The sequence below is a fragment of the Pipistrellus kuhlii genome, unplaced genomic scaffold, assembly GCF_014108245.1.
Source record: "Pipistrellus kuhlii isolate mPipKuh1 unplaced genomic scaffold, mPipKuh1.p scaffold_m20_p_3, whole genome shotgun sequence".
NCBI classification, from domain to species: Eukaryota; Metazoa; Chordata; class Mammalia; order Chiroptera; family Vespertilionidae; genus Pipistrellus; species Pipistrellus kuhlii.
Genome location: NW_023425529.1, coordinates 154878999 through 154904841, shown reverse-complemented (window position 1 = coordinate 154904841; position 25843 = coordinate 154878999). Strand labels below are relative to the sequence as shown.

Here is a 25843-nt window from a genome sequence, read left to right as displayed (position 1 = left end):
AGAAGACAGAGAGCAAGATACTGAAAACCTATTTGAAGAAATATTGTAGTAACAGAAAAATTCCCATCCCTGGTGAAAAAAATAGACTTACAAGTCCAGGAAGCACAGAGAACCTCAAACAAGAGGAATCCAAAGGGGACCACACCAAGACACATCATAATTAAAATGCCAAGGGCAAAAGTCAAAGAGAGAATCTTGAAAGCAGCAAGATAACAACAGAGAGTTACCTACAAGGGAATACCCACAGGATTATCAGCTGATTTATCAACAGAAACTATGCAGGCCAGAAGGGAGTAGCAAGAGATACTCAAAGTGATAAATAGCAAGAATCTACAACCAAGATTACTCTACCCAGCAAAGCTATCATTTAGAATTGAAGATAAGATAAAGAACTTCACGTGTAAGAAAAAGCTATAGCTCATCACTGTCAAACCAGTATTATATGAAATGCTGAAGGGTATTCTTTAAGAAGAGAAAAAAGAAAAAGGTGGTAGGACCACAAGATGAAAAACTCCTGGCTTTTCCCCTTGCCCTGCTACAATACACAGAACAGCACCACTATGGTGTTCACCTGCTGCCCTAATGCTGACACAATGCAAAAGTCCAAGCACCAAGACATCCAGGAGAACCCAGTCATTCAGTGTCTATGGCTGAAGGTGAACATGAGAGAATGTCAAGAGGCCCCAGAAGAAGGTGAGAGAATTCCTTCCGGGTGAAGGGTGAAGATGTGGTACCAGCTGGTTCATCCTATCTTTCCTTATAATGTTCTCCACCTCCCACTCCCAAACTCACCACCCAAAAAGGTCTCACAGGGTTAATTTGGAAAGATTAAAAAACACTAAGAAAATCTGTGTTGCTCTTTTAATATAAAGACGTTTAAGTTCTTATAGAATAGGAAATATTAGTGTTTTACAAGGACACTTGGTTTAGTGATCTATTATTTCCAATTCATACACCAAACTATTATTAAAGATTCTAAACTGTAAAAAAAAAAAAAGGAAGAAAGACTTTACAAATGCAACACTGAAAAAAAAATACTATGCGAACATATATGAAAGGACTTTCTAAATAAGAATTACTCTACAAATAAGAGGAAAAGGTGCTCTTATAATTATTGAAGTATAGTGATGCTTAATACCAACTAAATATGTCAAAAATTCTCACAGATCAATTGGGCCTTGAAGTTTTGAATAAGCAGTTGGAAGTGTTTTCTAAGATAGCATTTAAGTGATGGCTTCTTCCTCAGAGTATAGAATGAAAGACTAATGCTAAAATTTAATAAAATATTATTTTGTTGTTCATACCTGTTATTCTTAGATTATATGAATAGACAAGTCTAATACATGCCTGCTGTTTTTCCACAGAGCATTTAAAGAAGATCAAGGTCAACTGCACAAAGTCAGTATTTCTTTCCTAATTGTTCTATAAATGTCTATCTACTCTTTTTAAATATGTTTTTATTAATTTGAGAGAGAGAGAAACATTGATGTGAAAGAGAAACACTGATGTGTGAGAGAAACATTGATCAGGTGTCTCCAGTACATGTCCCAACCAGGGACTGAGCCTGTAACCTGGATATATGCCCTGACCAGAAATTAAGCCAGCAACCTTTTTGTATATGGGACAATGTTTAACTAAATGAGCCACACTGGCCAGTACATGACACATTAAGTAAGCTGTTTCTGTATCATTTGTAAGACACTCTCTAGGGAAATTAAGACAGATGATTGTAAGGAAGCAAAATGCATAGAAGTGTATATGTTTGAAAAGCCAGGAGGACATGGCTACACATGCATATTCATATGTGTCTGTAAAAACGGCATAATTTTAAAATTCAAATGTGTTTTTCCCCCTCTGGTGTCATAATGAAGTATAATAAAATTCTTAATTTTTAAACTTATCCTTCAAGTAACAGTTTTAAAGAAACCCAGAATTAAAATGGAGAAACAATGTGTGTGTGTATGTGTGCGTACATTAACTGAGCTCTCTGTTTGGGATACATGAGGTTCAAGAGGGTACCTTGGAGCTTTCTCTGTGGTCTCCTGTCTCCACCCTGTTACTCTATATGCATACTTAAACATTACTGAAATAGATCTGCAGAAGAAACATGAGACTTCTGATCTTTGGCTTTAAGTAATAAAATAAAGCTAAAATTGCAGAAGTATAATGTCATATGTCACTGGAGGAAAAATTCACCTTCAAAAATTCGCTGTTCTTTCTACATGTATTAGAAGTAATAGTATGCAATTATTAGAAGCAAGAAACTATAGAATAACTGTGTAAATTATTCTGAATAAAGTTTAGGTGATATTATTCAGAGATAAATAAAGAAGAAGAAGCCTAAATGAACTATCCAGCCTGAATCATCTCTTTTTATATTAAAAAGTATCAAGATGTTTATTAGCACAAGCCTTAAAACTAATTTACCCTAAATGACACCAGTACTACCCAGCTCATTTTCATATTTCTTAATACTTTTATTATCAACAAAACATTTTCATTTAGTTCACAAAGAACTTCCCTTTAAAAATTGAGCCTTACAAGATACATAAAACATGAGCCTATTCTCAACAATGCCACAATTCTCTAAAATATAAAGTCCAATAAAAATTCTCTTGGAGTAGATAAAGTCTGTGAATATGCTACAATGTGAAGATAATACACTGAACTGACATTTATTAATCATGGTAAAATGCCCATTAAAATTAAGTTGCATGTGTGTTAGGCAGAAGCATTTAGGATATCACAAGAGGAATCATAGTATTCTGTTTCGCCCAGCTTGAGTTGTAACCTGAGGCCAGAGGTTCCATTTGGGTCTTCTCTCTCTCTCTCTCTCTCTCTCTCTCTCTCTCTCTCTCTCTCTCTCTCTCTCTCTCTCTCTCTCTCTCTCTCTCTCTCTCTCTCTCTCTCTCTCTCTCTCTCTCTCTCTCTCTCTCTCTCTCTCTCAGTTTCCTTGTTCTTTCTGTGACTGGGATGTGTGTGTGTGTGTGCAGCTTCACACTGGCCTATCTGTGGCCCCTTCTCAAGACTGAAAATGGTTTCTCATTTTCAGTGTTCACCATGAATAACTGCCCACAAATTACCATGTTTTATTTGATCCTGTTCAATTTGGGGAAAACAAAGTAAAAGGAAACTTTTTTCAGTTCCTTAATATCTTTCTAAAAGCAATAGCAACGGTTGTCAAGAGAACAGGTAAGTGCTATTGACTGAATGACCTGAAGTGAGAGGACCCCAAGAGGCCAAGTGGATGTGCTTGTTGGCAACTGACTTCAGCTGTGACTGTGGGACTTGACTTTGAAAAATCAGGTTCCCACACTTTTGTCACAAAACAACCTTGGAAAGGAGCTGGGAGTGACAGTACTTTGTTTTCACTTTTGTTTTGTTTCTCTTTTCATTTTCTCAAGGCTCTATGAGACCAACATTCAATCATCTCCATTACACCTTACCACAGTTTACAGACCTCTGAATTACGCTTTATTTATGTCTATACTCATCACCACTTTACGAGAAATAGATTCTAAACATTGTGCTTAGTTTGTAAGTGGATAAAGTCTCTGTATTAAATGTACATATTTAATTTAGGGTTGCCTATTCACTGTTTTCTGGATGCTACACATGTTTTTGCCTTTGTAAATGTTGACCAATAATTCTGGCTTGTCCTGAATTCCAAGGTTTCCCAATATGTGAGACTTTCAATGCTAAATCTGGAATTTTCCAGGCAAACTAGGGTGAGTTGGTCACCTTAATTTTTGATTCTACATATTTTCTCATAAGTGGAGATGCCTACCTGTGTATTGGCCTCACAAAGTGGAAGTCTTCTAAATTTTATTACTTCTGAGACAATCAGGATGGAGGCGTTTTTGAAAGAGAAACAAAGTGAGTTTAGCTGTAAAATGTGAGGTGTGAAATGTCACTACATTTACAACAAATTTTAATCTCATTTTGCAAAAGATACTCAGGGGGGAAATTGGTGTTTATAATGAACAATTTCTGTATTATCATTTTTAAGATGGGAAAATTCTTGCCACATTAAAATGCAAATAAAGCATACTTCAAGATGTCACCCAATATGCATTAGGGAATATTTGCTAATGTCATTTAGACCTTTAAAATAAAACTGGGTAAGTCTTAGACAACAAGATCTTACTAAAGGTTATTGCCCAAAATAATATTTACACATTAATTAATCCAATTATTGTTGTTTTTTTTTATAATGGCTGGTGGCTGAAGAAGTAGATTGAATCAGCGTTTAGATGTTAGTTATGGGCCAGACATGAAGACATTTACTCTCTTTCCTGTTTCAGTTATGGAATCAAGTTAGAGTAAGGCCACAGCATAAACTCTCTGTGAAATTACCGTATTTTTCGGACCATAAGATGCTCCGGACCATAAGACGCACCAGTTTTTAGAGAAGGGAAATGAAGAAAAAAAGATTCTGAAACAAATAGTGTCCTAAAATATTTTATGTGCATTAAAACCCAACATCACAGTCATAAACACATGTAATCAACCCTGTAAAGTAAACAGCAGCATTTAGAACCATTTTAGAGCCGGGCAAGCACACAGAGACCACACAGAGCCGGGCAAGTAAAAAAACTTTTTTTTAAAAGTATATGTGTAGGCTATATTTGGACCATAAGACACAGGGACTTTTCCCCCCCACTTCTGGGAGAAAAAAAGTGCTTCTTATGGTCTGAAAAATACGGTAATTATTGCTACAGCATGCTAGAAAATCAAAATTTGAATTTTTTAAATGTAAAACACTGAAATAAACTTCTACTTGAATATACTAATTTCATTTCTTTGGTAAAACAATTGTTTACTATTATGTAGACTGCCTTGATATTATCACATACCCCAAAATTGAATTCTGTAAAACATGTTCTTCACATCTAATCTCTCTACAAGTGTTTCCAGGTCAGTATCGAAAGTAGTTCTTGAAATTGGCAGCTGTCTCCATTTCACTGCCAGCAACCCAATCCTTGTGACTGTCATCTTCACTAATTTTAACAGTGCCCTAACTGTTCTGCCTTCATCTGATCTTATTCCACAGAGGGTATTCCTCATGCAGGGGTTAGAAGGCATCTTTGTGTATAAAAAGTATTATTATTTGGAGCTTAATTTTATTAAATTTATTGGGGTGATATTGGTTAATAAGAATATATAAGTTTCAAGCGTGTATTAATTTATTACCTGTATATTTCCTTGTGTTCACCACCCAAAGTCTAGTTTCCTTCTAGCATATATTGAACCCTTTACTCTCTATTACCTTCCTTGCCTCCCATCCCCTCCGGTAAACACCATACTGCTGTCTATGCCTCTGAGTGCATTGTTGTTGTTGTTGTTGTTGTTGACAAGATTAAAGATGCCCCTTTTACTCTCCTTCTCCCAGCCCCTAGGCCAACCCAGGCCTTCACCACACTATTGTTTGCACCATTAGTGATGCATATATGTATATAACTTATTTGGTTAATCTTTCTTCCTCTCCATCCCTCCCCCTCCCCCTCTTGGCCTGCCCCTAAGATATGTCAGTCTATTCAGGCTGTTCCATACCTCATGTTATTGTTGTCATTATTGTTGTTATTTGTTTAAAACCCTTGAGCGGATTTCCAGAATCTTAGAATAAAGTAAGAACTTTAAGCTAAGGGACCTAATAGGCCCCTTACCTCCTCTTCTCAACTGATACCATTCCCCATTACCCACTCCCAGTATTAGCTCTCCTGAGGGATTCATGCATCTCACCCTTCCCCTCCCAGCACAGATTTGTTCCTCGGTGGCCTTTGCTGTGCACCTCCTCAGCCTTGCACCCAACCACGTCCATCTAACCCAAGCACCTGCACAGAAACAGTATCAGACAACACCATCAAAGAAGTCCTGCTCCACCACACCATGTTACTTATCCTCTGTTTTGTTTACTGCAGTTTCAAAGTCTGGATTTATATCATTTTGTTTTGTTTCATTGAGTGTTTACTTTTCTCTCTCTTCATTAAAGATCTCTGACAGCAGGGATTGCCTTGTCATTTTATCGTTATGTTCCATCATTATTCCAAGCATAGGGTAGATGCTCAATAAACATTTGTTGAATGAAAACATTATTGATGCTCACTAGTTTCCAAGCTTAAAGAGCCATTTAATCATTTGGGGGTCAGTGTTTAATTTTAAAAAAATGTGTAAGTAATAGGTTTTGTTTTTTGTTTGTTTGTTTGTTTGTTTGTTTGTTTCTATCTTGCCCCCACCTCCTTTTCTCAAAACATTTAATCTAGGATAAATAGCTAAATGTATTCCTTGACATGTTGATTATACTACGACATATAGTCAACAAACTACCTGAAAAATGACATTAAAAATGACAGCAAATTAATAAAATGAACTTACAATACAGTTTGTACTATTATATAATATATATATATTATATATTATATATATATATATATATAATAGTACAAACTGTATTGTAAGTTCATATATTATATATATAGTTGTTGTTTTGTTGTTGTTGCTGTTGTTTGTTTGTTTTTCTCTTCTTTTTTTTTATTTTCTTCAACTAGTGGCCTGGTACATGAATTTGTGCATGGGTGGGGTCCTGATGGAGTAAGGTGGGGGATGCGATTGGCCCTCCCGGTGAACAGTGGGAAGCTCTTGCTGGCCCTGGATGTGTATCTATTCCACTGAGATTCACACTGGCTGTTGGGAGATACCTGGAGGCCACTTTTATATTGTTTCTTTCTTGCAGAGTGTCTAAGGAGGGGAAGTGGCCACAGTGCCTGCATTGCCTGAGGCCAACTTCCAGGAGGCTGGTGGCACTGTCAGGATCATACTGGCAGAGCTGGTCCATTGGTGCCTAACCCAGTCTCCAGAGATTGGACCTGCAGGACTACTGAGGGAGTGAGTGGTTGCTGCTGGGCTGGTGGGCTGCCTGGATAGGTCTATCAGCTGAGCCGCACACCCACTGTGGGAGTGCACTGACCACCAGGGAGCAACTCCTGCTTTGAGCATATTCCCCCTAGTGGTCAGTGCACATCACAGCGACTGGTTGACCGGTTGTTCTGGTCATCCAGTCGTTATGATCACTTAGGCTTTAAATATATAGGTTTGTGCTATATTTGAATGTTAGTCAAGATAAAGAGGACATAGAAAAATGTAAATTTCTTTACATAATTAAATTATTCTTTGTAGAATCTCACATATAAAATAGCAGTTGAAACTAAACCATTACTAGAAAGTTATATCTATAAATGGTTACGTTCTTTTTATTTTGTTGTAAATCAGTAGAAAATATCTTTCTTCATTTAAAATAAATGGCTTAATTGTTTTAATTATTCAAAAGTAAATGAAGTTTTTGTTCTTCACGTACCTGATGTTGTTGGAGGAAAATGATATTAAGTCGAAATAGAACTCTTGAGTTGATGAAGAAGCAAAATGATTATTGAAATTATTTTGACAAAATAGGATTAAAATGTACAGTGTCAGGATGTAGGTTCATAATGAATCATTTCCCCTAAGGGAGGGGAAAAAGACTGCTGCTACAAAAGAAATAAAAAATAATGTGGTCATTTCTTTTAAATTTCAGTTCAATTAGAGTCATGCTGAGGAAAGAATGAGGTGTAAAGAGAGGAGATATTTGTTGTATGCTTCTGATGTGACTTTAGATACATCAGTTCATTTATTCCTCCCATGACCACTTTTATTCTGCAGCACATTGTCTACTTGCAGATGAGATGTAAATTAAGAATGATTAAGAGATAGAACCAAATTTAAATGGTTAGAAATTGAAAGACAGTGATTTGAATTTGGATGTGTCTGTTTATCAACGTATTGCCACAGCGGCACTGGAGCCTCTCGCTCCCCATTCATAGGGACAGTGGTGCCCCTCTGGGTGTGGAATAAATTAGAGGTTTCCTCATACCCTGGACTCTGCAAGCCATGGCAGCAAAAAAAAAAAAAAAAATCAACTGACCAGAAATGAACTTTGTTCTAGAAGTTTCTTCAAAAAGGCTGAATCATAAAAATATAAACTTTAGTAAAATTGCAATGGGAAGCAGTAATAAGCGGACATTTTGGACTTAATTTTTACAAATCTGAGTTAATTACTATGTATAATAGCTACAGAAGCTTCTCTCTTTCGTTTCATTCTTATTCCTTCTAACTTTCTTCTCTCTCTTCCCATACTTCAACTTGTGAAAAGATTTTCAGAGTGTTTCAAACTTGTTGAATATGCAACCCAGGGCATGAGTGGGGGAGGGGAGGCTCAATGGGAGGATAAGGACACATACATAATACCTTAATCAATAAAAAAAATTAAAAAAAGAATGTCTCAAATATCAGAAAATAAACTTCCAATGACGGTTTAATCTATTTCTGTCTTTATAAGTACACATACTTACACACATATAATTTACATGCACAGAATCATATGCGTGTTATTTGGAAAATGTATTGTATCCTAATCAATAATACATAGTGTAGTTCCATGACAATATATACAAATGTATGTTGTTTTTCTAAGTAATGGTAACACGTTTTTGCATGAGTATACCATACAGTCTATCACTACTTAATTACAGAATTTTAAGTGGTTACTAAATATTTTGAAAATATCTAAGACAGTATAATTAGGAACCTGGAATTTATGCAACTTTCTAATAATCGCTTTGCAAAATGAGAGTAAGCTTTCAGGAGTAAAGGTTAGGCTCGTTTAAATTTTATATATATTGCTAAACTCCCCGATTAAAAGCTTATATGAAAACAAATGTCCATATTCCACATCATAGAAAATATTGTGATATATACGTGTGTCTGTGTGTGTCATACATACATACACACACACATATACACTGAGTGGTCAGATTATTATGATCTCTGAATGCATAATAATCTGGCCACTCACTTTATATTATTTATATTTATATTTATATTTATATTCATATTTATATTCATATTTATATTCATATTTATATTTATATTTATATTTATATTTATATTTATATTTATATTTATATTTATATTTATATTTATATTTATATTTATATTTATATTTATATTTATATTTATATTTATATTTATATTTATATTTATATTTATATTTATATTTACATTTATATTTATATTTATATTTATATTTGAGGCCCAGTGCATGAATTCGTGCATGGGTGGGGACAGGTTAGCCTGGCCTGGAGCAGGGTACATGGGTGGTTGGCTGGCCTGCCTGCTGATCGAACTCCTGTTTGAGGGGACAATTTGCATATTAGTCTTTTATTATTCAGAGATCATAATAATCTGGCTACTCAGTGTATAGAGCCACACACATACAAATATATCGATAGTATGTATGATAAAACAAGTAACAAAGGTTATGATATTAACATTGCTTACCTTTCTGTAATTATTATCCTGGCCTTCTAAAAATAATGTAAGTATTTATTCTTCTCTATATGTTTTAATGTCTTAATTATAGAGAATTTGTGATTACTGAAGATTTGAAATAATTTACCTTTAATAATTATATTTAAACTTCTATTATATAAAAGTAATTATCAGACAACTTTTTCTATTTATCTCTAAGTTACAAATGCATTCAGTTTTCTATGGTTTGAACATTTCCTTTTAATTTACTTATATTTGTACGTATTCATTATTTATTGAACATTTATTAGTGTTTGCCATGTGCCAGGAACAGTTCTGTATTCTTAATGAACCAAAGACTCAAAGAGCCTCGACCAAATACAGTTCATATTAAGCAAAATGAGAGATAAAGTAAAAATTAAATATACAAGTTTTCTAGCCTATTAGAAGTTAATGCATACTTTTAAGGAAAAAAAGCACAGCAGATTAAGGAGTATCTGGAATGTTGTGTAATGGGGGAAAGACAGGGAGCAGTTTGAAGGTTTAAATGGGTTCTTCCAGTTCATTTTATTGAATATGTAAGATTTATGTAAGGAAAAGGCAAATTAGAAGGAATAAAGTTTAAAAAGAAATAGTTAATGAAGCTCATTTTCCAACAGAGGAAATGGTCGAAACAAAACCACGTGGCAGGGGTGTGCCTTATGTGTCCTAGGATTAGCAAGCATTGCCTACTACAGTATTGAACAAAAAATTGTACAAATTATTATCACACAATTATTTGGATTAATCTAGTCCTCTGTAGCTTTCTGTCTTCTATTCCTGGCTCCACCACTTTCAGGGTCTTTCTGACCTTCTGTAAAACACTTTACTTCTCTATGCTCTAGTTATCTCTTTTAGAAAATGTATATTTAAAAATGCTGACCACAGAATGTTAAATATAAGTAACACATTGTAAACAATGCCTAACACAGTGTAAGATCTAAAATGGGTTATCTATGTCCACCTATTCCATCAATATCATTATTTCTAATTCAAGAGGAATTACTTCTGGTTAATATCAAGTCATTGAACTCCTTTTTTTTTTTTTTAACTGTAGCATAGTATTCCCTTGTGTAGATTTACCACAGGTTTTTAATCCACTCATCTGCTGATGGGTACTTAGGCTTTTTCCAAATCTTAGCTATGATAAATTGTGCTGCTATGAACATAGGGGTGCATTTATCCTTCCTGATTGGTGTGTCTAGTTTCTTGGGATATATATTCCTAGAAGTGAGATCACTGGGTCAAGCAGGAGTTCCATTTTCAGTTTTTTGAGGAAACTCCATATTGTTCTTCCCAGTGGCTGCTGCACCAGTTTGCATTCCATTCCCACCAGCTGTGCATGAAGGTTCCTTTTTCTCCGCATCCTCACCAGCACTTGTCGTTTGCTGATGATAGCCATTCTGATAGGTGTGAGATGGTACCGCATTGTTGTTTTGATTTACATCTCTCAGGTGATTAGTGACTAAGTGAAATAAACCAATCAGAGAAAGATAAATATCACATGATCTCACTCATTTATGGAATATAATGAAAAACATAAACTGATGAACAAAAACAGATTCAGAGACAGAGAAACATCAATCAGGCCATCAAACCTCAGAGGGAATGTAGGGGAGGGTGGGGGTAAGGGGATCAGTTCAACCAAAGGACTTGGGTGCATGCATATAAACCTATCCAATGGACACGGACAACAGGGGGGTAAGGGCATGAGGGGGGATAGTGGGTGTGGAAATGGGAGAATAAAGACACATATGTAACACCTTACTCAATAAAGAAAATTTTAAAAATTAAAAATAAAGTGACATTGTGAAGTTTCACATAAAAAATATAAAGTCATTGAGATTTTTCTTATTCTGGCCAATTGTTTGCATCAATATTTATTCTATCAATAGGTTGGCCAATATCAAAGATGAATAGTTTTCTTCAGCTAGCTAATACTTTTCTCAGATATCTAAGGGAGTAGAAAGATTCCTAGAACCCAATAACCTAAAATTTGTTTTTGTTGTTGTTTTGTAGTGGATGTTACATTAAAAGTTTTTGCCCAGGGCCAGTCTGTGAGGTTGGTAATAGACTGATCAATAAAAAGTGCATTTCTGGTTACATCCTAGGAAAAATGCTATTATTTCTTCAGCCTTAGGTTTTCTTTGTTTGTACCCTGACTTGTCTGTTTTAACTCTCAATTTCCCCCTTTTCATAAACACATTTATGCTGGTTCTTTCTTCTGATGCTCATATCCAGATTATTACTATTTTCATATCATTTCCACTTCTGTTTCCAACTCATTTCCAAAAGCCACCTAAAATGGTGAGTAGAATTTCAACTGGAATAATTTTTAACTTGGGATTCTCAGTGATTTTCTAACTCTGGTGGATGAAAATGGTTGAGTTTGGGAAAGTGGATATTCAGCATTTCAGTGACCTATCCTCACTCTTGGTCTTAAACCCCTACATTTATGACTATTGATGAGGGGACTTTATTTATGATATTTTTGCTTCTGTTAATATGCTTCATATTCTTAATTCTATAAAATACAATGTTCTCCTAAAATGGGATCACTGTATAGATTCCTTAAATACTATTTTGACTTGTTCAAAATTATTATTGATCTCTTATCTTGAGGTTCTCTGGATGAGCTTAGGGTCCCTCCCAAATACTGTATTTATTACATAATCTGTGTGAACACTCTTTTGTGCATGTTAGTCAAATAATTATAATTTTTTTACTTCTTTTTTTTTTTTTTTTTTAGAATTAGAATTCTCAAAGCCAAAGGGGGGGAAAGTTTAGCATTAGGAACTCAGGAATAATTCATCCAAAAATAAAATCCACCAGACTTTGCTTCTAGTTCTTTAAACCTAATGTTGTGTATATTCTATTCCATATCTTTAAAAAAAATTGTTTTATTGTTTTCTGTTGAGTCTTCTAATGTTGCATATAGAAATCCATTTAAATTTTATTTTATATGTAAACATAGGCTTGTAAATCATAAGAACCTGCTTTAATATTGTTCCCAAAGCATTGGTTAACTTTTCAAAATTATTTTGCTATAGAACATCTATTCTATGTGCTGTTAACAAGTATTTGTGTGGCTTTCCATCTTTTAGATTGTTAGTCATACAGGCTCATAGCGGCAATTTTGGAGGGAAAAATTGCTCTGTCTTTAGCACATGGCTACACAATGAGAAGCAGATGTTGTAGAGAACGATATACAGGTATATTGTTTCTTTAGCGAGAAATGGTATAGTCTCCTATGTAATATTCCATTAGTTAGCTTCTGGTATGTTGGTCTTTAGTGGGAGAAGTGGGTAATGGGAGGAGGTTCAGTCACTAACAGTACATTGGCTGTCCCTCTGGCCTATCAAATGCTCTAGCTTGACTATCTGTTATCTAACAAGGAGAAGCATTTGGAGACTTTAATCCCTTCCTCAGATTATGGTTGAGATTGATGTTTGGCTCAGGATCAATTTATTAGTTAGGAAATACACTTGGCTTCTATTAGCAGAGACTTGACTTCACTGCCTTGATCGTATAACTAATGTTTATTCTTACAAATTAAAGAGTTCTAGGGGTGGCAATCCAGAGCTGGAATAGGTGCTCCATCAGGCAACTAAGAAAATGTACTTTCTATTTTCAGTTCTGCCCTTTTATTACTACCTTCCCTGTTCAAAGAGTCTCATAATCTAATATAGCTATAGTATCTCCAAAACAATCATGTCTAGGTTCTAGGTAAGTGATACCATTAAAGTGGATAGAAATTCTCTCAGGGCTGATAAGAAAAATGTTTATATTTCCTACTTCAAATAACAAACCTCGATGCCCATGTCCTAGTCTCATACAATTTGCTCAGTTTCACACTCACACACAGCAGGTCATAGCCCAATCTCACCCTCCTAAAGAAATTGAAGGCCTACCTCCAAACACTGAAGACTACTCTCTCATTTTTATTCAGTATGTTTCCCATTATCTCTTGGTTTAAACTCCCACTGACTATTTTTATTATGAAATATTTGCTCTTGACATGTGGGAATTTCCTTTTTATGAGTTGGTACACAGAGATGGGTTGAAGTTGCATTGAACTTGTCATATTTTCTCAATATTTGTTATTCCCAGGAATAACATTTAAAATAATAAATTTATTTTTTATCATTTTTTAAAACAATTTTATGTCAATAAGCACAGAGTAGAGATATCTAATCCATGCATTATAATTTAGAATAAACTGGCATACTAGATTATAATATCTAACATGTTTAGTCACAGAAAAATATTTTACTCATAAAATATAGGATTCACAAATTAATCTTAAATCTCTGAGAATATCAATGTTTTAGTTAAACAATGACTGATTTGGAAAGATTAGAAGGCTTGAATTTGGTATCATTTACACCAAGTAAATATTGTGTTATATTTTATTTGACAAATCACTTAACTTTTTTGATACTGGTTTTGTCTATGTGCACAATCTATATAATCTATAAAAGCGTAATATGCAGATTGACCAGACAGCAAAACAACAGATTGGCTATGATAAGCACTGACCACTAGGGGGCAGACTCTCAATGCAGGTGCTGCCCTCAGCCTGGAAGCCCTGATCACCCAATCGGGGCCTGCCAGCCAACCTCTTGGTCCCTCCCTTGGGCCAGCAGACTCCAATTGCCTGATGGGAAACAGGGAACTGGGTTGGGTGGCAGCCATGGATGGTGCCAGGGCCCCAATTGCCCTGCCAGTCACCCCACACACAGAGGAGGACCAGTGGCTGCAGAGGGTTGGGCTGGCAAGCAGGTAGGAATGACCAACCTCCCTGCCCAACCCCCTCCCCCAGCCAGCAGGCTCCTATGGCCCAAAGGGGAACCAGGAACCAGGCATGGGTGGCTGCGGATCTGGGTGGTGCTGGGGCCCCAATTGTACCACTTGTTATTCAACACATAGAGGGAAAATGGCAGCAGCAGGGGTCAGAGCCAGCTTCTGGCAGCTGGGAATGATTGGCCCTGATTTCAGGCCAGGCCTAGGAACCCTACTCATGCATGAATTTTGTGCACTGGGCCTCTAGTGTATATGGTAATATCTGATCTTGCAAACTTTGAATAATTGTTTTATTAAATAACAAATATTTAATAGTAATAATAATCATAATACAGCAGTTTAAAAACCTTCAACCATTTTATGCATGTAAAGTAATTGACCTACTAGGAAGATAGAAGACTAGTTCCCCATTCCTTCAGTTAGAGTTCACAAGAAGTTAGTTGTTATTACTAATTGACTTATTACTAATTGTTAATTGATTAGATACTTGTTTTCCTATAGCCAACACTTAGAAGGTGAAAATAGACAATAAACAAGTATACAAATAAAGCTGATACATCCTGATGGTAAAAACTGTAATAAAGTAGACCAGACTGTATGAAAGGAAATAACTCTCTATGTGGACTTGGGGTTTGATGGGGTGGAATTAAACATACAGAGTGCTCATGGACGGCTGTTTTGAGGAGATGAGGTCTGTGGAATAAGAAGAAGTTAGCCAGCACACCAGTGAGTTTTAAAAGCAACAGTACATATGCTATTAAAGAATGAGATAGGTGAATGTATTTTGGGAGGGAAATGAGGAAGATTGGCCATGTTTATTGTTAGATTGGATATTGAAAGCAGAAAAAGGGGGCTTGACTTAAATACCGTTGGTTTGAGAAATTGGGTAAGCAATAATATCACTTACTGAAATTAGAAAGAATGTGAGAAGAGTAACTACTAGTACAGAACAGAAGAACAAAAGGTCTGCTTTGAACATATTACATTTGATATATTTATGAAATAACCTAGCAAAGATGTCATAAGGGATATATGCATTTGGAACTTAGTGGAAGGATAAATGCCAGAAATATAAATTTGGAAATCATCAATGCACAGAGGCTATTTGAAACCACAGAAAAGAATGAGTTCATGTAGAATTTGTAGATAGAATATGGCATGAACGAAAGAAATGGAGTAATAGACTATATGGAAAAGCAGGTCTGATATTCAGGGATTGGCAACAAAGAGTGAATACTATTCAAACAAGATGTAAATATTATTATTCCTGTTCTATGAGCAGCAGTGAGGATGTGTGTAATAGTTCTCACTACTCTGCATAGCCCCTTTAGCCTAGTTCCTTCCACATGTGCTTTTGTTACCCGCAACCTGGGATTTAATCAGAGTGCATTAAATCTAGCAAAGACTTTAAGAATTGTTCTTTCCATCTGCACTATTTTATACGGGAGATACGTGAGGCCCCTAAGAGTTTAATAATTTATATAATTGTACAACTGAGTGATGGCAGTCAAGAAGGTCTAGGCATGCTTTTAAGTTTTGTATACAACAATTAAGAATTCTTGAATTAGATGCTTTTTCATTCACCAAACTTCTCTAATAGTCAAACAGAAAACAAGATATTTTCTTCTTTGTATTGGGTGCACATGGCACAGAAAATAAACTTGAAAAGAAGAAATATTAAAATACCAGAGGCCCAGTGCACAGTGCGGTCCCTAGCAGCTGCTGGCTACCTGCTGAGGCCTTCATTCCCCACTGCTGGCTGCCAGTTGGGGGCTCCTTCCTTCATTCTGCATCACCCCCTGGTGGTCAGCGCACACCATAGCAAGCTATTGCATTCCTGGTCAGTCGAATTCCAGAGAGGACACTTTGCAAATTGGGCATATATATACACTAGAGGCCCAGTGCATGAAATTCATGCACTGGGGGGAGTCCCCTCAACCTGGCCTGCACCCACCCTTTCACAGTCCAGGAGCCTGTGAAGGATGTCTGACTGATGGCTTATACCTGGGGAGCAGGCCTAAGCTGGCAGTTGAACACCCATAGGACTGCCATGAGCCAGGCTTCCGGCTCAGTGGTGGGAGCACACTGAAAACCAGGGGGCAGTTCTTGTGTTGAACAACAGCCCCCTGGTGGTCAGTGTGTGTCATATCATATACCTGTCTTTCTGCTGCTTGGTCAATTTGCATATTAGCCTTTTATTATATAAGATTATTTAGGCTATAGATATTATAAAAAATAAATTATTGTCCCAATTTTTCCTTTGTGAAGATAAAAGCAAACATGGCTATATCAATTGCAATTTTTAAAAATTGTCGTTCAAAACTATTATAACTTTTCAAGTTAAATAGTTTATAATAATATAAAAATAACTTGTATTTTTCAAATTATAATATAGATTTGTTTTCACTGTCTTCACAGAAAATTCTAAACTTCTCATTTTCAAGAAACTAAAATGATGTACACAAATATGGATACAATGTATTTACACTGTAGGGAAATTTAATTAATGTTATTTTCTATTGACTTCTATTTTTATATAATTGCAATGTCTATAAATGCTATTTTGAAGTTCCCAAGTGCAGTATGTAGGCACAGATATAAATTTAAAGAGTCTCATCAATGATAACTGCTTTTGAGGTTGTAAATAAAACCATTTATTTTCATATAAAATCTTTCCAACAGAGGATCTCAAAACATATTTAATTGTGACATGATTTATATAGAGCAAAAACAGTGCCAAAAAAAAAGTCTTTATTTTTTCTTCATATAAGAGCATCATGCTACAAGGATAAATGGCCACTGAATATCTGCTTCAGATATTACTAAAATGGAAATATATATATATATATATATATATATATATATATATATCACCCACATATATATATATTTAATCCAAGTACACTATACTATAATACATAAGTATTATTTATCTTCATAGTTATGATACTTTCATAATTCTTATACATCTAATGAACCTATTCATTGGACAGTTAAGAGTATCTGTGTGTCTTCTATTTTATTAAATAATAATCAAGGTCATTTGCTAATTCTTTGTTGTCAATCAATTTTCTTGTGATGAAACTTAGACTGTGGATAAAATTTTCACAGCAAAGCTCATACAATTTTCACCAACATAATTTCAAATATATATATATATATATATATATATATATATATATATATATAATCTTCTAATGTTTTTTAATATAAAATGTTTTTTAATCAAATTAAAAATTTAAAAATGCAAAAAAAACATTTGTGCTATATAATAAAGAGATTATAAATATTAAGGGCCTCTAATTCAAAGCAAATGTTTATAGATAGATAAGATTTCAAAGTACACACAAATAAGACAAATTTACTAAGTGATTTTGGTGAATGTATTAGCTAAGTTTATTTACAAAAATATATAGCAGAAATAAAACTATTTTTAATTATTTATAATATTTCTGTATAGATATTTCTATATTATATGCAATATAAAATAAATGATAAATAAAATAAATTGAATTTACTATGTAAATAGTAAGATGGTTTTTCTTCCTTTTTTTTTTCTTTTAGGCAACATTCTGCAAGAAAAACTTCAAAAGAATCTAAACAAAGCTTTAGTATTGGGAATTGAGTTGTGACAGAGGAAAAAATTAATGTATTGAATTTTTTAAAAGAGAAAGAGTGGTGAAGTGTCTTGATAGAGAAATTTGCATTTGTTTAAAATAACAAAAACATTTAATTATGGTGTGTAATAAAATATATCCCATTTAATTATATATCATTAAAATATATTAGTTTAGCCAAAACCAGTTTGGCTCAGTAAATAGAGCATAAACCTGTGGACTAAAGGGTCCCAGGTTCCATTCTGGTCAAGGGCATGTACCTTGGTTGCGGGCACATCCCCATTAGGGGGTGTGCAAGAGGCAGCTGGTCCATGACTCTCTCTCATCATTAGATGTTTCTAACTCTCTATCCCTCTCCCTTCCTCTCTGTAAAAATTAATAATATATATATATATATATATATATATATATATATATATATATTAGTTTAATTATTCAAATATGCTGTTATTAATTATATACTTTATTTATACATATATTATACATAATTCATATATATATATATATATATATATATATATATATATAAAATTTCTTGCTGGAGAGAGAATAAAATTAAGCCATTTTTCCCCCCCAGAGAAGTGGTATAAAATATGATTGTATATTTTTGTGAAAAATAGTCAAGAAGTACATGATTATACCCAATGCTAGGATTTTTTGTTTTTTATTTGTTTATCTTTGTATCATCAAAGTTTAAAAAAAAACATACAAAATAGTAAACAAATAGTAAAAAAATAAATAAATAAACAAAATAGTCAAACTAATCCCCCATTGAACCATCATCAACATGGACAACTGTTAACATTCTGTCATTTCTGTTTCATCATACCATTACTGCAATCCTCACCCCAAGGTTCACTTTTGGTTTTACAAGTGTGTGTAAAGCCAGATAAAAATCTCTATAACCCCAGAACATTTTTTTCACTTGCTACGATGCTATTCAAATATCTGTGATGAAATGTCTTAGTCTTTTACTCATTTATATTTATTGAATCATTTGCTTTCTTTGTATTAGATATGAGCAAATTATTTATGTATTCTAAAAATAAAGCCCTTTATCAGATATTTTGTTTGCAAAATTTTTCCTAGTATACACATTGTCTTTTTATATTCTTATCAATGTTTCTGAAGAGCAAAAATTCTAAAGTTTAGTGACATTCAAGTAATAAATATATGTTTAATATGTATATGAATATTATCATTTTCCAAATTTCTTACCTCATATAATTTTTTAAAAAGAGTTCATTGTTAACAAAAATTCTGTTATGGTTAATTTACTATTAATAAATGAGTATATAGCTATAGATGGAAAATATAAACTACTAAAGAATGTTCCTTTATTTAAATCTTTAAAGGTATTATTAATAAAAGGAAAAGCATTATCCTTTTTACTTTTTATCATTAGTCATTTTATCATAACACATTTTATGCTTTTACACAGAGTACTGTTTTGAAATTATTTTTTAAAATATATTTTATTGATTTTTTACAGAGAAGAAGGGATAGAGAAACATCGACCAGCTGCCTCTTGCACACCCTCTACCAGAGATATGCCCACAACCAATGTACATGCCCTTGACCAGAATCGAACCCGGGACCTTTCAGTCCGCAGACCGACGCTCTACCATTGAGCCAAACCGGGTTTGATTATTTTTCTTTTCTTAAAGAACTATTATATATAATGTGTATATACATTAATAAAAAAAATGCAAATTATCATCACTCTACTACACTACCAGCCAATCAGGGTGAGTATGCAAATTAACCTGAAAACATGGCAGCAGCCTCATCCCCCACCTCTCTGGGCCTGTGGGAGTCAGGTAAGTCCGATACCAGCCTGGGAGACGAAGAAGCCGCCTGCCCCATGATCTCAAGCTGCAACCAACAGCAGAAGCTTCACATCTGCCTGCCCCATGTCCTGGGGGAGACAGAGAAACCTGGCCCTAGTGCCTGAGGCTGACTACAGCCCTGGAGACGAAGAAGCTGCCTGCCCTTTGATCTCACTCAGGCCACAGCCAGCTGGAGAAGTTTCCCACACTGCATCCCAGGGAAGACTGAGAAGCTGCTTGCCTGCAGTCCAGGAGCCAGTCTGATAGAGGAAGAAGCCAAGCACCCTGCAGTCCTGGGCACCAGTACCTGTGGCTAGCTGTGTCCTGGGAGATGGAGAAATCGCCCACCCTGTGGTCCTGGGCTCCAGCACTTGTGATTACAGCTCAGGCGAAGCCACCTGCCCTCCATCCCCTGTGGCTGCAATCGGCCTGGGCTCCTGTGGCTGACCAGCGGGAGGGAAGACCGGATCCCTGGTTCCTGTGGTGGGCTGGAGGAGGGAATTCTCTGTCCTGGAGGAGGGACTGAGGCAGAGGTGGTTAGGAGCAATCAAGCCAGCTGGAGAACAGTTAGAAGCCAGCAATTCTGGATTGTGGAAGGTATGCCTGACTACTGGTTATCCTGAGGGGTCCCAGATTGGAGAGGGTGCAGGCCTGGCTGAGGGCCACCCTCCACCGCCCCATGCACAAATTTCATGCACCGGGCCATAGTTGGTCTGAACTTGAAGCTCAAGGTTTGTGGAAAAGTAATTTTGTATAATTAAAAAAAAAAAAAAACTTGATTTATAACATCAGAAAACAAAAGTTACCATAATAAGTTGTCTATGCTTAACAATCTTTATCTTCAACAATGGTAAAATCATATGATATTTTGAGAAATGCATGGTTACTTGATATATATATATATATATATATATATATATATATATATATATATTCTTAGAGGTTCCCTGAATCATCTCAAAAGATCCCTTAATCATTTTTGGAGAACACTAATGTGTGTTTTTGTTTGTTGGTTTTTTGTATATTTTTCCCCACATGCCCTTGTTTAAAGAATATGTATCACAGCACTCCAGGCAAAGCACAAAAGAAAGCAAGATTTTTCTCAGATCTTCACTTCATGGAGAAAATGCTAATTGGTGACAGTTAATTTGAAAAATTGCTAAGGAAAAAGTCATATGTAGCCTATATTTCAAGGTTCTTACAGGTTCCATTGATTCAAAATTAAATCAATTCCATCCAAAGGCACTCAAAATAATGAAAATTTATACATCAATTAATATAGAAATATGTAGTCTGGTTAGACACAGATTACATCTTATCTCTACCTAGTATTTTAGGGCCAGGTATATTTCATTAAACTAGCATACTAAGCCCAAAATAGGTTTTCATTTTTTTCAGAATTGAATGAACTTGAAAATATAACATTCAATCAATGAACATGCAGAGAACAATGTTTAAAATAGCGTATTTCTTCTGTCCTCACCACTGTATAGATGTAGACTCAGATGCTACATCTATAGACATCATCTATAGCCAGGTAGCACAAATGGTGAGCATCATCCCCAGGCGCCTACATTGAGGGTTAGAATCTGGTCAGGACACATAGATGAATTATCCACAGAATGCATAAATAAGTAGAACAACAAATTAATGTATGTTTTCTCTCTCTTCCATTCCCTTTCCTCTCAATCAATCAATAAATGAGAAAAATAAAGACATCAGGTCATTATAATGCATAGTATATTAAGTTGATTATGTCAAGTGCAGTGTATAATGCAGAACAATGCACACAATATGTTTTCAATAAATGTTTGGGGGAGTGATAAACAATAAGTGATTAAAGAAGGGAGATAAGAAAAAATAATTGAAAAGATATTTGAAATTTTTATTTGGTTTGCACTTAAGGAAAAAATAAAAACATTCATGGGCAAATGAAGAGTTTACAAATTAGGTAAAACACCTGATTTCTCATTGATGATTTTTCTTCATTCTTAGGTATGGTATTTTTGAAGCAAATATAAATATCTACCAATTAATGGAGGAATCTCCTTTTCCATAATTGCCTTTAAATATCATTACTTAAACAAGATAAAGTGTGCCTATTAAAAATAAAATCAATTAGCTTTGTCATCAAAAACAGTTCATAAAATTATGTATGTCATAGTGCTGTGTTGTATAGTAATAACTTAAAACATACTTTATCCTAAGAATTAATAGTTTATAATAAAAGCAATGATACTAAATAAAAAAATAATTAAGCTCAATTGTTTTTGCAAAAAGGGACAAACATAAAACAACATACAGAGTTGAGCTTTAGATTAAGTTGTTGTTGTTTTTTCCTTAAAAAGTATAGCTTTTGTTCTTGAAACAGCCAGAGTAGGCTCCAATGTGAATGCAGGTGCAATTCACAAGCCAAATATGTTTATAAGCTCTATCTTGAAAAATATGTTAACCTTTATAATTAAAAAGAAAACAATTGTGGATAAAGAAGCCTTGATCTATTTCCATAGAATGTAAGAAACATTCTATGGAAATATTTCTTCCAAGTCCCTAGGATACATGCTCTTACATGATTATAAATTTGATAGCCAAGCAAAACTTCTTAGATTAACTGTGTTGCTGCCTTCTTTGTTTCCATTTCTGCATTATCACTCATTCTATTGGTGCTTTAAGACAATCACCAAAATGTCAAAGAGTTTATTAAGTGTTTTCATATTCCAACCAAAATGTTTTACAAGTGAAAGGAAAAGACCATAGTACTAATATTAATCTAAACTTAGGGAGAAACCATATGATATCTCTCACAAAGCATAAATATTTGCACAATGGATTTCTAACAATGCCTTCAGTTCTTTTGTAAACACAGGAGAACGCTAAATACCAAAACGTATGCAGGCATCAAAACCAATATAATATATGTGTTTATTTTATAGGGATATGGAATCTTACTGTTTTTAAATGGTCTTTTAACCAGTTTGAGACAAACTAATATCAAAAGTCAAAAATACCATTTTTAATTTAAAAAATAAGAAACTTAAATAATACCTCATTATAATAATTAGTGTTTCCAAACTTAAAGCTTTCAGAAGAAAATTATATAGGAACTCATTGTCCAGGCATGGAGTCCAAGATTAGGCAAACACAAGCTGAGTATGACTCTTCACTTTTTCGGCTTCATTTATTTATCTATTTTTCTGTATTCCACACCTAGAAACAGGATATTCTATTTTAAGCACCTCTCATTAGAATTTTGCTCAGAATAGAGGGTACACATATTGAATGTTATAAATACTTGTTCTGGGTATCACCAACCCACAACAAACATTGAGGGCTTCCTAAACCCTCTCCCCCAACACACACACACTGAGGTTATCTCTGTCATTATAAATATACAGCTCACCCTAGTTGGTTTGGCTCAGTGGATAGAGCCTCGGCCTTGGGATGGAAGAATCCAGGATTTGATTCCAGGCAAAGGCACATACCCTGGTTGTGGGCTTGGTCCCAAGAGGGGGACATGCAGGGGGTCAGCCAGTCAATTATTTTCTCTCATCATTGATCTTTCTCTTTCTCTCTTCCTCTCTGAAATCAATCTATATATATATTAGAGGCCTGATGCACAAAATTCCTGCACTTTTTTTTTGTTGTTGTTGGGGGGTGTTCCTCAGCTTGGCCTGCACCCTCTCACAGTCTGGGAGTCCTGGGGGGATGTCCGATTGAAGGCTTAGTGAGTCTAAGCTATCAGTCTGATATCTTAGCATTGCCATGGAGGATGGAGTCACTCCCACCATTGCCTCTGTGCTCTCCAGCTGTGAGCCCAGCTTCTGGCTGAGCGGGTTTCCTCTGTGAAAACATACTGACCACCTGGGGGCAGCTCCTGTGTTGAGTGTCTGCCCCCTGGTGGCCAGCACCCATGATAGTGATCTCATTCCACTATTTAGTCATTTGCATATTAGCATTTTATTATGTAGGATACACTGTAGATGAGGCCCCTAGGACCATAAGAAATGCAAAAAATTCACTGTTAACTCATTCTCAAATTGCCCCCACTTAAAATCAAATTGCCCTCCCTGTGGGGTGTGTGCTGCACTTTGGGAACCACTGGGCTTGGAGCTTTTCCTCTCTGAGCTTCATTTCTGAATACATACGCATATACCAAGGGAACTGTACTCTCTTCTCCGCCTACCTCACTGGGTTGTCATGAGGAGGTTCTGAGCGAATAAACCTATCAAGTAAGTGACGTCTAAACGGGAAGGGATAGTTATTTCTAAGCTCATGGGTACCCTCACAGGTAGCAGGTGCTGATTAGGGGAGGAGGGCATGACTGTTTCCTGGGACTGTAGCTATGGAAGCTTTGCAGAGGGTTCTGCAGGCCTCGGAGGCGACGAGGTTGAAGAAAGAGTAATTGTCACACCTCCTGCTTTGGCGCCATTCTTTAAATTGTACATGGCTGTTTCACAGCTGTACCTGCTCAGGGCGGGGCTCCAGTCTCCTGGAGCGGGGTGGGGGCCTGGCCAGGGCAGGACCAGGTGGGCTAGGAGAGCAGGGTTAGCCACATCCCCAGTGAGGTTCAGTTCTCTGCAGATGCAGAGATGGTGATGCTACTGTAGGGGGGAAGGATCAGTTCCTGCTTCCACCTGGGTCTGGAGTTGTAGGGAGGAGAGGTGTTCCCAGCCCCAGTGGAGAGGGACCTGGCAGCAAAGGGCCATAGGCCCAGGTGCCTCAGGGGTGCTGACAGGTGGTCACCGGGGTGCTATCGTGGTGGGCGCCACTGGCGGGGGTGGTGAGGGAAGAGATCCGGAATCGGAGGTGCTGGGCTGCAGCGACCCCTGAGGCTGGGTCTTCTCCTCTCCTGGTCATCCTCCCTGTTCGCAGGGGTGCGGGGGCTGGGGTAGGGTGTCTGTGCTGGGGGATTGGAAGAGCTTCCTATGCCCACTTCCTCTTCCTTCTTTGCAGTCTGGACTCCTGTCAAGCACTCTCCTCAGACCCCGCCCCCCAGAACTTGGCTGCAGCCGCCCACCCCCTGCTGGGTGCGCAGCCTCCTGCTGGTCTGTCAATATGCAAACTGGTCATTACTGGGAAACCTTAGCATGTTACCTCTTTATATATATATATTCTTTCCTTTTAAAATGTTATAATCTTCATAAATTTCTAAATATTAACATTTGAATGATTTAGTGTCATCTCATTATAAGAAAATACATTTGAAATGATAGAAGAAAGTTATAAGCATACCCTACCACTTAGAAATACTAGCAATGTATTGGCATAACTACTTTGGACTTTTCCCTTCGCTGGTTTCATATAGAAGCTCCTTCTGTATATGAAAAACATTTTCTCATGCCGAGAGGCTGTTCTTCAACTTCATTCTTAAAGATGACATAACATTTATATTAATGCTTCATGATTTATAAAATTTATTATTATTGCATGCTTCATTTATATTGAAGCTGTTATTATAAATTAAAATGTGTGCATGTATTATTTATAAATAGGTGCTTAATTATGAAATATATCACTTAATATTGTAACAGAAATGTTAGATTATACAAAAAGATACTTATTTTGATTTTTAAATAAGAACCTCAATACATGGATTATTTTCACAGAATGAAAGCACCGAATAGCATTGAACTGATATTGTTAATATCTCCTAGGTTAACAATACCTAGATACCCATTTTCTTTAAAAAACAAACAAACAAACAAACATATTTTTATTGATTTCAGAGAGGAAGGAAGAGGGAGAGAGAGCATGAAGCATCAATGAAAGAGAATCATCCATCAGCTGCCTCCTGCATGCTTTCTACTGGGGACTGAGTCTGCAACCCGGTGCATGCCCTGACTGGGAATCAAACTGTGACCTCCTGGTTCATAGCTTGATGCTCAGCCACTGAGCCATGCCAGCTGGGAAGGTAGATACCCACTTTCTATATTTGTATTTAGAGAATGTAATGTAGCTGGAGGCAAAACAGTGGGGAGATTAACTGCACTGGCACTATAGACAGTTTGCCTATGTTCAAAACACCGTTGTGTCACATATTAGATGCATCAGCTTGGGTGAGTCATTTAGACTCATCTTCTCTCTTATTAAATGCAGTGATGGTAAAAACTATTATGGTGGGAAAACAGATGGGGTCACGTAAGCTGTTCTAATCCTTCCCTGTTAACCTGAATACACTCTACTCTTCTGCTTTGCTTCATTTCTGGCAATGTC

The 25843-nt window shown here is 35.8% G+C and overlaps 1 long non-coding RNA gene across 1 annotated transcript; it reads left to right on the top strand.

Annotated features, from left to right (window-relative positions):
• Positions 1-694: 694 nt before the first annotated feature.
• Positions 695-18947, top strand: LOC118730064. The gene is made up of 3 exons (XR_004991362.2): positions 695-982; positions 7618-7623; positions 18935-18947. It is a non-coding gene; the product is annotated as an uncharacterized LOC118730064 (long non-coding RNA).
• Positions 18948-25843: the final 6896 nt, after the last annotated feature.